Source organism: Eubalaena glacialis, chromosome 7 (assembly GCF_028564815.1).
Source record: "Eubalaena glacialis isolate mEubGla1 chromosome 7, mEubGla1.1.hap2.+ XY, whole genome shotgun sequence".
Taxonomy (NCBI): domain Eukaryota; kingdom Metazoa; phylum Chordata; class Mammalia; order Artiodactyla; family Balaenidae; genus Eubalaena; species Eubalaena glacialis.
In genome coordinates this window covers 57,769,888-57,785,011 of record NC_083722.1, presented here as the reverse complement: position 1 = coordinate 57,785,011, position 15,124 = coordinate 57,769,888, and the positions used below count along the sequence as shown (strand labels likewise).

Below are 15,124 nucleotides of genomic sequence, written 5' to 3'. Positions count from 1 at the left end.
GTTCCACTAATATATAAACCACTAAGACATTCTGTAATTATAAGAATTAGAGGATGAGGATATTATAGAGTAGAGCTAGATGACAGAACGTAAAAAGGGTGAACACACAAAAGCTGAAAGCAACGGATGCCACTAGTCCCTTCCTGCTGCTATAACAAATTACCATAGGCTGGGTGGCTTAAAAACAACAGAATTTTATATTTCTCACAGTTTTGAAGGCTGGAGGTTCAAGATCTGAGGCCAGCATGGTTGGGTGAGGACCCTCTCCCAGCTCCCAGATTATCCTGTATCCTCACAGGGCAAAGGGGCAAAGGGTGTTCTGTGGGGTCTTTATAAGAGCACTAATCCCATTCACCAGGGCTCCACCCTCGTGATCTAAGCATCTCCCTAAGGCTCCCCCATCTTAATACCATCACATTGGGCATTAGGATTTTAACACAGGAATTTGGTGGGGGGAGGGGACACAAACATTCAGATCGCAGCAGGTGTTTAATTCCAAAATGGTCTGCATGGTTGGGCCAGACATTAAGATTATGTACTTCATTATGAAATTAAGATCAACCCCCTAATGCAGGGAGAGATCCAGGTTTTGTAGTACCTAAAACTACAAACTGGGGGCAGGAGGATTCATTAAAAAAAGAATAAAATTTATAAGTATAAAATTGGTTACAAAAATGAATATTCATTTAGAATGAAAAAGTGTTGCAACAAATCACCAATTTTAAAAAGCTGATAAATTTTTTTAAAAACATAAGCATTGAAAGTGTTGAAATAACAATGTTAACACCCTGACACACTTCAAAAATAATTCTCCTTCTTTTTTGTCTGCATACTCTTTCTCTCATAATATGACAGTAATTTCATAATATTTTCTGTAGAGAGAATAAAAAAGTAATTCTGTCTGTCCTCTAGTGGCTGATAGAGAGGCTTTTTTTTAGGAATAGATTTTATTTTTATTTTATTTTATGTTTTATTTTTTATTGGAGCATAGCTGATTTACAATGTTGTATTAGTTTCACGTGTACAGCAAAGTGAATGAGTTATACATATTTTTAATCGATAGTTTAGAATATTTTTTTTCTTCAGCCTCACAACTCATTAATGGTAATGGCTTGTAAATGGTTGGGAAGACAAATTTGGGGACAAAAAATTGGGAAGAATTTTGCATAGACTTATCTTTTGGCTTCAGATCTTGCAAATAAATCTTTTTCTCCTCCTTCCCATATACTTGCAGTGTTAGGGGCCGGAGGCAACACACCTAACACACTAGGATCTCGTGGTCGGGTATGACTGCCACAATGCCCAGAAGATCACACAGTGGGCAGTTTGAGATTCTTGGAAACCATTCTTACCACAGGACAGCTAGTGTTAACACAAACATGCATGTATCCAGACTAAGTTCATCTCTACCAGCCTCCCCTCAGCGGAATTCCAAAATACCACCACCACTTGGGAAAAGTGAGGATGGGGCAGCTGACATGGAAAAGGACAGGGTCTTAACCAGCTGTTATCAAAATATCTTTTGCAAATTTTCCAAGCCCATATGACCATGTGAACACACTTCTAGGCAACGGAAGAATGTGGCTTTTGTGGGGCTAAAGTTTATGTGTCCAATTTGGATGGTCATTGGACTTTTTAAGAAGAAGAATACAGAATGAAGATATAAGATTAGATGTAGGACTATTGAAAAGGGTGGAGAAGAGGAGGGACCCTAAAGCTTAATGCTGCCATCTCTTCTCCACCAGCCTCCCCAGCCTCCCCTCCACCCCTCCCCATACCAATCAGGGATTTCCACTTTCAGATGTGAGTCCTCTGTGGTCATTTGCACCCATGCTTTCTCACATGTTGTTTTTTCCGCCCACAGCCTGCTTTCAGCCTGCATCCCCTGGTGTCCTTTTCCGGATACCTGCTGTGCTTCCGGGCATCTCCACGTGTTGCCCCAAATCACGGCAGCAACGTTTCATAACACATTATGTCTTGAATGTTCAACTTTAACTTAGCAGCCATTTTTCACAGACCAACTGTGCTTTGGTGACTTAACATCTGGATACATCTGTTTTTGATCTTCATGGCTCTGTCTCATCCGGGCAACCAAGTCCTGCTTATGCTTCCTTCGCTGTGCCTCTCACATCTGTCTTTTTCCATTCACTCCCTTGCCTCTGCTCTTGTCTGGGAGCACTTCACTTCACATATGGATCAATATTCCTGTCTCCAAATTGTGTTTCCTGTTCCCAGGCTCCAAGTATTGATACTGTAATCTGTCCTGCACACAACCTTAAGCTTTATCTTCCTAAAACAAAACTTAATTTTCACACTTTATCCAAATGTTAAAAAAAAAAAGAAAGAAAATCATGAAATGCTAAAGAGTATCTTCCTTCAACTGATATTCAAGGGCTCTAGACCTTTTTTTTTTTTTTTTTTTAGAGCTCAGCTTTTTATTGAACGTGTTACTAAAGAGGTTTAGTCAAAAAGACCAAAGCCCATGCCACCATCAGACTCTTCAGATTCTTGTTCCTTTGCTTCTACTTTCTTATTCTCAGCTGGGGCATCAGTGGCGAAGGGGGCAGGACCTCCTGCTGGGAAGGTCCACCAGCCCCCACATTGCAGATGAGGCTCCTGATGTTGACATTGGCCAAAGCCTTTGCAAACAAGTGTGGCCAGAAAGGTTCAACATTTATACTGGCTGCTTTAATGAGGGCATTGATTTTATCCTCAGTGCCCGTCACCTCATTGTGGTCCAGGATGAGGGCTGAGTAAGATGCAGGCGAGCTCCAAGACAGAGGCCATGGTGCAGGCAAGTGCTAGGCGGGGGCTGCCGGACTCAATGCTAGTCGCGGGATGAAGAGAGGGCCTCACCCCAAGGACCAAGCACCTTAGCAGCAGCTGAGGAAAGCTGGACCATCTTCACACAGTCTCCGTGATCATTAGCACATAAAAAAAATTCTTATTTCCAAATGTTCATAAATTTTACTCTCTTCTGTCTGCAAGTGATTCTCTTTTTTTTTTTTTTTTGCAAATTTAGAATAATGCAACGCCTTTGCTAAAAAAAAGAAATGATCGTTTTTAATGCACGTCTGAGTACCTATGACTCAATAAAGGATGCCAGTTTCTACAGTTTGCTGGTTTTCCACCAAAAAATCCAACACAACCAGGCACTTATGAGGGCTCCCTTGAGTGATATCATCTCAAAGGGCAGAAGCGTATTTGCATATTTCACATTTACAAAGATGTGAGTCATACAGATCTTCTTTAAGCAGGGAGACTGCTCCGTTGTGATGGCTCCCATAGAGATGACCTGGGATTGTCCTTCACAGCATTCATCAGGCATGTCCTCATTTTATTCTATTAGGAGAGAAGAGAGAGCAATGCCAGGCTGATCGATGTGCCGGTGAGTCTTACGGCTGTATTTTAGCACGACCTATATTACAGGAGTTAGGCAAATGTAAGAGAATTTACTACTCACAGGGTAATGGCTCACTGCGGCGTAAGGGTGTCCCAAACACGGCCTGCTCTTGCTTTATTTGCTCCCCAGTGCTTGACTGATAGTCTTTTTCCTGTTTTGCCTTACTTTTTTTTTTTTTTTTGCCTTACTTTTGAAAGCATGGATTCTCTTGCCTTACTGATCTCTTTATACCCTTATCATTTTCCCCTGAGTTATTTGGCGTGATGGCAGCAGTGCGACGCCGAGGCTGATTTAACCTCATCCCCCAAGTATGCAGCCCTGAGCTCAGAGTCGAATATTTTAAGACTGAAACATGTAACACATCTGTCAGGCAATGATACAAATACAGTCCCCTGTCAGAATGAATGAATGAGGTAATCCAGAGTATGGATAAATTGCAGGGAGATGGAAGATGCTAGAAACTGCGTTTTGCCAAAAAGCATTTCTGAGTAATTAAGTTATTTGAGGGAGAATGATATTCCTTTGTTTGGGGTTCGAACTCATTTTTTTTTTTAACCAAGAGACCCTGGTGGTAATTGCTAAAGAATGAAAGTGAGGTGAGAAACAGACTCAGCTATACACACATAATGGAAAAAGTGTGTGGTCCTTTTCTGGGCTATCTCATGAGAAGGATATATTTTTTTCTGTAATATTTTGTAAAATTTGCTTAACCAGGTAGCTCCTCTTTACGTGATTACAGTCCCACTTTTGTATGTATTTATTACAAAAACCAGACACGAGGATAAACCCAGAAACCACTAAAAATGCTTCAACATTGATAGAAATGGACCTCATCATAAAACCTGAAAAAATTCTCAACAAAGAGAAAGTAATATCCCCAAGTCAGTTGTTTATACTGAAGGTATATAAGCTCCTTCCCACAGGGGAAGGGTGTGAAAGGATAGATATGTCAGATACGTGATTAGAAACGAGAGGACAAGTAAGTCAGGCAGAGAAAGACAAACACCATATGACATCGCTTACATGTGGAATCTAAAAAAATGGTACAAGTGAACTTAATTACAAAACAGAAGTAGAGTCACAGATGTAGAAAGCAAACTTATGGTTACTGGGGGAAAGGCAGGGTGGATAAATTGGTAGATTGTGATTGACATATACACAGTACAATATATAAAATAGATAACTAATAAGGACCTACTGTATAGCAAAGGGAACTCTAGTCAATACTCTGTAATGACCTATATGAGAAAAGAATCTAAAAAAGAGTGGATATATGTATATGTATAACTGATTCACTTTGCTGTACACCTGAAACTAACACAACAGTGTGAATCAACTATACTCCAATAAAAATTAATTTAAAAAAGAAAGAAAGGAGAGGACAGAGTGCAGCCTGTACGGGGAAGGTTAAGTGAAAGGAAGGAGGACTACGTCCCTGGTTCCTCATTGATCATTCAACTGGGAAGATCATTCAACTGGGAAGTTCCCAACTTTACACACGATTGGCTCAGTTATTTATAACTTGGGATGTGCCATTTGAAGCAGCAATTCAGTTCTGTGAATGGTCCACGCACACTCAATTCTCTTCATCTGGAAACAGAGGTGAAAATCTCACACTGAAGATCTAAGATAACAATGACCTGGCAGTGCCATGTGAGTAGAAGTTATCACTAATCTCATTTAACCCTGCACGCACCTAGAATCCTAGTGTCCTGATACCATCTTCAATAATATCTCAATGTGACTCTTACATACAACTAGAACTGTATTTATAAGTACGTGAGTTATTAGATCTTTATTAGGATAGGACTGTACATCATAGTCTAGTATCTTCTCGAGACTATACTGGATTGTTCCTTATTTTTCAGCTGCAACTTCGAAGAGGAGAGAAATGATGTCAATGTTCAAACAGGCCACTTATCCTTTTTTGTGCCATTTCACCTAATCGTGGTGTTTGAGAGTTTGGCAAAGTGGAATCTACTGCCTCCAGATCAGTGCTCTTGTTCTATGTGGGATGCCCTCCTCCTGGCTCCCACTGGTAGGAGAAAACCTACATATCCTGACTCAAATTCCACCTCCTCTGAGAAACCTGTATCACAGGCAGATTTATCTCCTCCCTGCTTAAGGCTCTATCTAGGGGTCCTTTTCCTCCTGCCTCTGATGGTGATAAATATTCTGTGCAGTATTTCATCGTTTAGTAGCTATCCCTGACTTGGCACACTGGAGAGTTGAGGACAGGGCGTGGGGCCCTGACCCTCAACACTTATGTATATACAGTAAGTCCCCTACATACGAACCTTCAATTTGTGACCTTTCAAAGAGGCGAATGTGCAGCTGGTTCCAGCAAGGAACCAGAACCTGCGCCATCATTGTCAGGCGTGAGTGAAATTGCAGCTTGCCCTCCATTTCCTATAGCTGATGATCCTTCAGCTCTACCATCTCCCACCTCCTCTCCCTCCTCCAGTCAGTAACTCTTCTTGCCTGTTCACTCAGTGCCAGGCCCTGTATGCCAGCTGTTGTACTATACTACTGTGCTTTTCAAGGTACTATACTGTAAGATTAAAAATGTTTTATTTTTTTGTTGTTTTTTATGTATTATTTGCGTGAACTTAAACAGCTGATTGTGTTCGTTGGGTACCTAGGCTAACTTTCTTGGACTTAACGAACCAATTGGACTTAACGCGCTCTCTGAACAGAACTCGTTCGTATGTAGGAGACTTACTGTACTGAGGACCAGTCTTTCAGTTGGTACTTAGTCATTTGCTAGATGTTGAATTTTACCATAAAAATCTTGTTAATAGTGATTGTTCTTGGTAGATCCAGGGATAATCCAGAAACCTAACCCCCAATTACATTCTTAGTTTTATGAGATAAATGTATGCTGTGCTATATGGTTGTGAAAACATGGCATCTTGAGGAGAGGCTGTGCCTGCCTTTCTACTGATGGGGGCCTTTGTGAAGAACAGAAAAAAGGAGATATGGAAAATAGATCTCCTCCTTTCTTCTCCTTCTGCAACTCTCTGCCAAACACCTGCTAGCCTGCTGCTTATAGACAGAGTTATAGCAGCTGGGCTGAGCCAAGAGAAGTTACGGAAATATATTTACTCATCACTGGCCAAGAATACACTCATCTTTTCAAACATAGGACAGTCACACATATCTGTGAAAACTGTGAGGGAAGTGAACTCCATATTCTAGGTCTAATTATACATGTATCAACTAAATTTTGCCTGTTACAAAAATACAGAGATAGAGAGAGCTCATAAGATCTTTGTAAATATCAATACATGTAAATAAAGGTCTATTCCATTATAAACTGAACTTGTGTATACTTGAATTAAAAATTCATTTGCCTATCAACATTGAGACATAATTTTTAAATTTTGATTTTAATAAGGATATTGAAATAATTGTTACAATGTATTTTTCCAACTAGTTTGGTAAATAACTTCTTTCTTCATATCACATCCTCTGATGGCTATGGGACATGAACATAAATTTCTTTCTGCTTCGTATCAGATTTGTGTGTGTGTTTAAAACAATAAAAACTCAATTCAGTGGCTATTTGTGAGTGATGATGGAAAAGATCCATTCTTTGCTGGAAAAGAAATATATTTGTCACAAATAGCCACCAACTTCAGTGGAGAAAATTATTTGCACACTGAACAGGGAAACTGCCAAAGTGAAGAACAGAGCATCTGCTGTGGACAAGGGTATAATTATCTTGCTCATCCAAACACTGTTGGGCGTAAAAGTTTTACTCTCTCTGGCAAGATGCTCTGCTCAGACTTTTAACACAACATTATTAGCAAATAATAACTAGTTTGGTAGTCCTGTCAATAACAACAGTCCGTTTTTTGGACCATTTCCTGAAAAATGGAAAGCAGACTCTAAATCTGATGAAATTAACCATTTAGGTGCCAAAATGATCAAAAGCATCAGTCCTGTCCCATCATAAACCTTTCATATACCTGCATACATCATTTGACATAGAATTGTGAATTTTTCAAAAAGAAGAAACATTTTATCTTTCTGGTTCTAGATTATAATTTACTGTACATTTCTATGAACTATTTTCTGATCCTTAATGTTTTCTTTCCCAGCTTGGTGAGGCCAACATTACTTTTATGCCACTCTACCTTCATTTAGAAAGAAACATGAGTGGACCATTCTGGTAGACCAGATGGATAAAAGAAGTTTGTGTATAATGAACAGATATCAATGATCATAGTTATAGGCGCTTTTCTGAATCTGCTGTTGCCAATTCTAACTTTTCTCTTGGGATTTCAACTTGAGATGGGCAAGAGACTTGAGTATGCTCATAAAACCATTGGAACAAGGAGGTTAGACTTCCTTTTCCAATTGCTTACAGGTAATTGTTGTCTTTTTTAAAAAAGAAGAAAGAGGGGATAGGAATCATGAGGCCATTTCCAATCAATGCCTTTAATAGGCAGGCCTGTTGAAATAATGTCATGCCACTGTTTTTCCCCAAAACTTCCAACCTGTATCAGCAACAGCTGACAAGTTCCAGCTAATTTGAAATTGTGTGTTCTCTCCTGTGAAGATCAGACCACACACACAGTATTGGAAAACACCCAGTAATACCATGATTTCTCAAACAGAGGGCTCATCATGTTCCTTTTTCTGTGCATAAAATAATAATGTGTCCTTTTTATTTAGACTAGAAAACTTTTCCATCCATTTAAATTTTATTCTTTAGTAGCGGGGGAAGAGGAGATCAAATATTAAAATCTATAAAAAAAAAAAGTAGAAGTGACAATTTCCTCCAAGGTTGGTGATTCCAGACACTGGCACAAATTCATCCATCTGGGTGTCTCAAGAACATATTCCCACATGAGGATCCAAAAGGGAAAGTGTCACAGAACTGACAGATGGGCTTCCCTTGCCTAGATCAGCCTAATGGAGCTTTTAGGCAATTTGCATACTAGTTGTCAGTGACAAGGTGTGTGTCAAGGACTTGAGAGCGGCCAAGAGAAGCCTCATGGAAGACATGCCTTCATGACTGATGTGTGTGCGTGCTGATGGGCAAAATTTGTTAGGAGGCTGCCAGTTTAATGGAAGCACTTTTTTTTTTTCCTTTCTGAGTTACTGGCTGCAGCAGTTCACTATAGGGTCAAGGCCAGAATAATCTTCATCCCAAATAAAAGACACACTGAAGTCTCGTTCTTTCTTTTGGTAAATCACACCCAAAGTTGTGTTCTCATGCCTTCACTTTTTTATTACATATGCATTGGAAATATTTTTTCTAGCGTTATGGTTGAATATTTAAATGTTGAAATATTGACAGCTGCCTGGTTTATCGAATCTCACTATCTGAAATAAAGAAACAGTGGCTAACAAATTGGACAAACTACAAGAAGTAAATAAATCTGTAGAAACATACAACCTGCTAAGACTGAATCAAGAAGAAACAGACAATTTGAATAGACCAATCACTAGTAGTGAAATTGAATTTGTAATAAACAAAACTCCAAGCAAACAAAGGTCCAGGACTGGATGGATTCACAAGGGAATTCTACCAAACATATAAAGAAAAGCTAATATCCACCCTTTTCAAATTGCTTTAAAAAAATTGAAGATGACAGAACACTCCCAAATTCATTCTACAAGGCCACAATTACCATGATACCAAACCCAGACAAAGACACTACAAAAAACCAAAATTACAGGCCAATATCTTTAATTTTGTATAGATGCAAAAATCCTCAACAAAATATTAGCAAATCAAATCCAACAACATATAAAAAGGATCATACACCATTATCAAGTTGGAATTATTCCAGGAATGCAAGGATGGTTCAATATTCTCAAATAACTCCAGGGGATACAACACATTAACAAAAGGAAGGATAAAAATCACATGATCATCTCAATAGCTCTAGAAAAAGCATTGGACAAAATTCAATATCCATTCATGATTAAAAAAAACTCTCATCATACTGAATATAGAGAGAACTTATCTCAGTATAACAAAAGCCATTTATGAAAAAACCCACAGCTAATATCATACTCCATGGTGAAAAGCTGAAATTCTTTCCTCTAAATTCAGGAAAAAGACAAGGATGCTCATTCTTGCCACTTTTACTTAATATAGTATTGGAAGTCCTAGCCACAGCAATCAGACAGGAAAAATAAATAAAAGGCATCCAACTTAAAAGGGAAAAAGTAAAACTGTCACTATTTACAGATGACATGACGCATTATATAGAAAACCCTAAAGTCTCCACCAAAAAAACTATTAGAACAAATAAATGAATTTAGCAAAGTTTCAGGATACAAGATGAAGTGTACAGAAATCTTTTGCTTTTCTATACACTAATAATGAATTATCAGAAAGAGAATGTTTAAAAAATCACATTTAAAATCACATCAAAAAGAATAAAATAGGGCTTCCCTGGTAGCGCAGTGGTTGAGAATCTGCCTGCTAATGCAGGGGACACGGGTTCGAGCCCTGGTCTGGGAAGATCCCACATGCCGCGGAGCAACTAGGCCCGTGAGCCACAACTACTGAGCCTGCGCGTCTGGAGCCTGTGCTCCACAACAAGAGGCCGCGATAGTGAGAGGCCCGCGCACCGCGATGAAGAGTGGCCCCCACTTGCCGCAACTAGAGAAAGCCCTCGCACAGAAACGAAGACCCAACACAGCCATAAATAAATAAATAAATAAATAAATTAAAAAAAAAAAAAAAAGAATAAAATACCTGGGAATGAACTTAACTAAGGAGGTGAAAGACCTATATTCTGAAAACTATAAAACACTGATGAAGGAAATTGAAGATGATACAAAGAAATGGAGAGATGCCCCATGGTCTTGGCCTGGAAGAATTAATATTGATAAAATGTCCATGCTACCCAAAGCAATCTATAGATTTAATGCAATCACTATCAAAATACCCATGAATTTTTTTCACAGAACTAGAACAAAAATCTCCTAAAATTCATGTGTAACCACAAAAGACTCTGAATTGCCAAGCAATCTTGAGAAAAAAGCAAAAAGCTGGTGTTATCACCCGCCCAAACTTCAGACTATACTACAAAGCTACAGTAATCAAAACAGTATAGTACTGGCACAAAAATAGACAAATCAATGGAACAGAACAGAGAGCCCATAATTAAATCCACACAGCTACAATAATTAATCTCTGACAAAGGAAGCAAGAATATACAATGGGGAAAACACAGTCTCTTCAATAAGTGATTTTGGGAAAACTGGACAACTACATGTAAAACAATGAGATAAGAACATATCCTCACACTATATATAAAACAAACTCAAAATGGATTAAAAACCTAAGTGTTAAGACCTGAAATCATAAAACTCCTAGAAGAGAATATAGGCAGAACACTCTTTGCCATAAATTGTAGCACTATTTTCTTGAATCATCCTCCTATGGCAAAAGAAATAAAAGCAAAAATAAGCAAATGGGACTTAAAAGCTTTTTCACAGCTAAAAAAAAAAAATCAACAAAACAAAAAGACAAACTATTGAATGGGAGGAAAATATTTGCAAATGATATGTCTAACAAGGGGTTAATATCCACAATATATAAACAGCTCACACAACTCAATATCAAAAAAATGAACAATCCAATCAAAAATGGGCAGAAGACCTGAATAGACATTTTTCCAAAGAAGACATATAGATGGCTAACAGGTATGAGAAAAGATGCACAACATTGTTAATTATTAGAGAAATGCAAATCAAAACCACAATGAGGTATCACCTCATACCTGTCAAAATGGTCATCATCAAAAAGTCTACAAATAACAAATGCTGTTGAGGTTGTGGAGAAAAGGGAACCCTCATATGCTGTTGGTGGAAATGTAAATTGGTGCAGCCACTATGGAAAACAGTATGGAGATTCCTCAAAAAACTAAAAATAGAACTACCATATGATCCAGCAAATCCACCCCTGGGTATATATCTGGAAGAAAATGAAAACACTAATTTGAAAAGATACATGCACCCTGATGTTCACAGCAGCATTATTCACAATAGCCAAGATTTGGAAGCTACCCACATGCCCATCAACAGATGAATGGGTAAAGGAGATGTGGTACATATATACAATGGAATATTACTCAGCCATAAAAATTAATGAAATTCTGCCATTTGCAGCAATGTGGATGGACTTAGAGAATATTATGCTCAGTGAAAGAAGTCAGAGAAAGACAAATACTGTATATCATTTATATGTGTAATCTAAAAAAATAAAACAATTGGATGTATATAGCAAAACAGAAACAGACTCATGGATATAGAGAACAAACTAGTGGTTACCAGAGGGGTGAGGGAAGGGAGGAGGGGCAAGATACAGGTATGGGATTAAGAGACACAGATTACTATATATAAAATAGATAGGCAGCAAGGATATATTGCATAGCACAGGGAAATACAGCCATTATCTGGTAATAACTTTTAATGGAGTATAATCTATAAAAATACTGAACCACTATGCTAGACACCTGAAACTAATATAATACTGTAAATCAACTATACTTCAATTAAAAAAAGAAACAGGGCTTCCCTGGTGGCGCAGTGGTTGAGAATCTGCCTGCTAATGCAGGGGACACGGGTTCGAGCCCTGGTCTGGGAAGATCCCACATGCCGCGGAGCAACTAGGCCCGTGAGCCACAACTACGGAGACTGCGCATCTGGAGCCTGTGCTCCTCAACAAGAGAGGCCAAGATAGTGAGCGGCCTGTGCACCGCGATGAAGAGTGGCCCCCGCTTGCCACAACTAGAGAAAGCCCTCGCACAGAAACGAAGACCCAACACAGCCATAAATAAATAAATTAATTAATTAATTAATTTTTTTAAAATGTGGATATTGAAAACGTTAAAAAAAAAAAAAAAAAGAAACAGTAGCTGCCAAAGCCAATGTGAATATTCCTGTTGCTTATCATATTCTGGAAAGTTTCATCCTAATCCTACAGTCTACTGTAGGATTGTTTCAGTGAAGCAATGCAAGAAATTAATTAGAGAACCATCAGTTCTATGTGTTAATATATTGCGTTCTCACAACTTGCTCTTTTGACTTTGACCACATAAATTATCTGCCACCATGGTTGGAAGGCACATGGGTAGCTCCAAATGAACACATCTTTCATAATTTACACTCTATTATAATGCCCTCTCATATTATGCTGGTCTGGACCATAATAATTTTCTTTGACCAATGGTTATCTACAAGTTTGACACAAGTTGTTTTGATAACCACTTATACATTGGGATTTATTCTCTTGAGATGCATTGTCTTGTAACACAGCCACTATCCTGTAAGGAAATTATTCCAACAGCATAATTTCTTGAAATGGGTTTTTACAGATAAGCTTTAAAGACAATAATGTATAGTCACTGAAAGGAAGACTATGTTAAGAGTTAAGGCTAAAACATGTGCCATTTCAGTCACAGAATATTCTGCAGGAGAGAGAGGCTCCATGGAGATTCCCTGGAGGCCAAGACAGCATATGGAGAAAGAGGCCATGGAAAGGAGAACTGAGGTGCCCCAACCGAGGGTTCTCCACAGAGCTCTCTGATAAACAGATCTGTGTACGTGACCCTAGGTGGCACCACATGGAGCAGAAAGCCTACCAGGTCAATGTAGAGAATCACAACCTTATTCAAAAAAATCAACAATTTAATAAGCAATATATCATACTTGTTTTTAGCCACTTTGTTATCTATTGCTAATTTTTATGCAGAAACAGATAACTGAAATAACCACTTAAAAATGCAACTTTTTTCCGAGATCCTGATGGACAGCTAGCTAACTTGCCGGGTGACATTTAATCTGCCAGAGGCTGTTTTCTCATCTATAATATGAGCAAGCTGAACTAGGTGACCTCAAGTTTCCTTCCAGCTCTGAGAGTCTATTTCATTCTGCACTGGGATTAGAATAAAGGTTGTTAGCCATCTGACTGCAACAGCAAACTAATCATGCAACATTGAAACCTTCAAGGGAAGGGACTTTAGTTGGCAATCCTGGTGCAATATAAATCCACCAGATAACAAAACATCCTTTGTGAAAAGGGCTTCAATCTCAGCCTCATCATAGCTGAACATTTTTGATGTAGATTCTTCAACTCTGTATTATATATATTCTGAAGAAAACAACTGTTTTGTGTTAGTGATTACACAATATGAGATGTGTGCTTTTCAAAAGAGCTAGGATCTGCTGCTGTAAGTTCATTCCACTATTTAGAAAGAAAAGGAATAAAAATATAATGTATATGATGACATCAGAGAGTCAGAAATCTGTACCTATTTACACATATAATTTCCCTAAGGGTAATTTAAACACCATTATCAAATGGTTTACTCTGTACCAATTTAGTACCAAGAATGAGATTATGATTGCTTTTTAAACTTGAGGACCTTTTTTTTCCCTTAACCATCATTTTTATAGTGTTTGTGGTGTGTCATACATTGTTCCAAACATTATACAGATGAGGAAACTGAAGCATATAAACATTAGGTACACAGTTGACATGTTAGAGCTGGTCTTATATCCCGGGAAGTCTGGTTCCGGATTCTGTATCCTTACACATAAATGTACTGTTTTGACCCCTATGAGAAGTAAACCCAAGATCATGTTGTTATCTGAACCAAATTCTGACCGAGTGAGCTAATTAACATGATAGATATATTTAAAACGTTGAAGAATTATGTCAGAACTGTTTAGAGATATGAAGGTATTACAGAAAAATCAAAGACCAACTTAAGTCAAAACAAATCTGTAATTTGGATGCAAACTAAACCGAAATATTTTATTTACTCAGTTTTCAAAAAGGCACCTATTTTTAGAAATGCTTTCTCTAAGTTCTGCAATGTCTCTTAAAGACATTAATATTTATTCACTAATTTTATTTCCATTCATAATGTGAATTATCCTATTATTACCCAAGTGAGAATATTTACACACATGCCAGAAAATCTCAACAACCTAATTTCATGATGTTGATTTATCCAGATTAGCTTTGGGGATACTGATTTGTACCCACTGTAAACAGGACTGCGCTAAGAGTCATTTCAGCCACAGAAGCAAGTGTGATGCCCGAGTCTAACTCAGTTATCTCTTAGGGAGAAAGGGGAGGAGGCTGTAGGACTGCTTAAGCGCCTGGTTAAATGGAGACCCTGGAAGCATCTTCCCAGACTGAGATCTTTGACTCTCTGTAACCTAATCACACTCAGATATCGCAGCGGCCTATATTATAATTCTTTAACTCTGCATACTTGAATCAAATTATAATTAGTATATAGTATCTGCCTGTACTAACATCCATTGACTATTCATGTTTTAATCAAATTATGCTGAGTATATTGATGAGCAAAATTGCCCCTACTGTTCAGCCATAGAGCACAGTAGCAGAGAATGGGACCCTGAAAACTGCTGAGGTTTGCATACAAGCTTCCTCAAGGTCATGCTACCTTGGAGAGGTTATTGAACCTCTCTGAGCCTCAGTTTCCACATCTGAGAACTAAGGTTAAAAATAGTACACCCCTCTTAGAGCTGCTAGGATGATTCAGTGAATGGAGCAGATGTGAACGACTTAGAACAGTCTCTGGGACTGAGTAAGCACGTGTAATTGTTAGTTATCGTGATCATTTGTATTGTTCTTGCTCATAACTTTATTACTGAACTGCACTGGCATCTACATTGTGTAGATGAACTGCACTGGCATCTACATCTACAGAGTGT

General features: G+C 38.3%; 1 protein-coding gene and 1 pseudogene across 10 annotated transcripts in view; both read right to left on the bottom strand.

Moving 5' to 3' along the window:
* Positions 1-15,124, bottom strand: part of RBMS3 (RNA binding motif single stranded interacting protein 3) — a 718,572-nt gene that overhangs the window by 572,905 nt on the left and 130,543 nt on the right. The window lies entirely within an intron of this gene.
* On the bottom strand, positions 2,450-2,787 carry LOC133094587 (large ribosomal subunit protein P1-like; annotated as a pseudogene).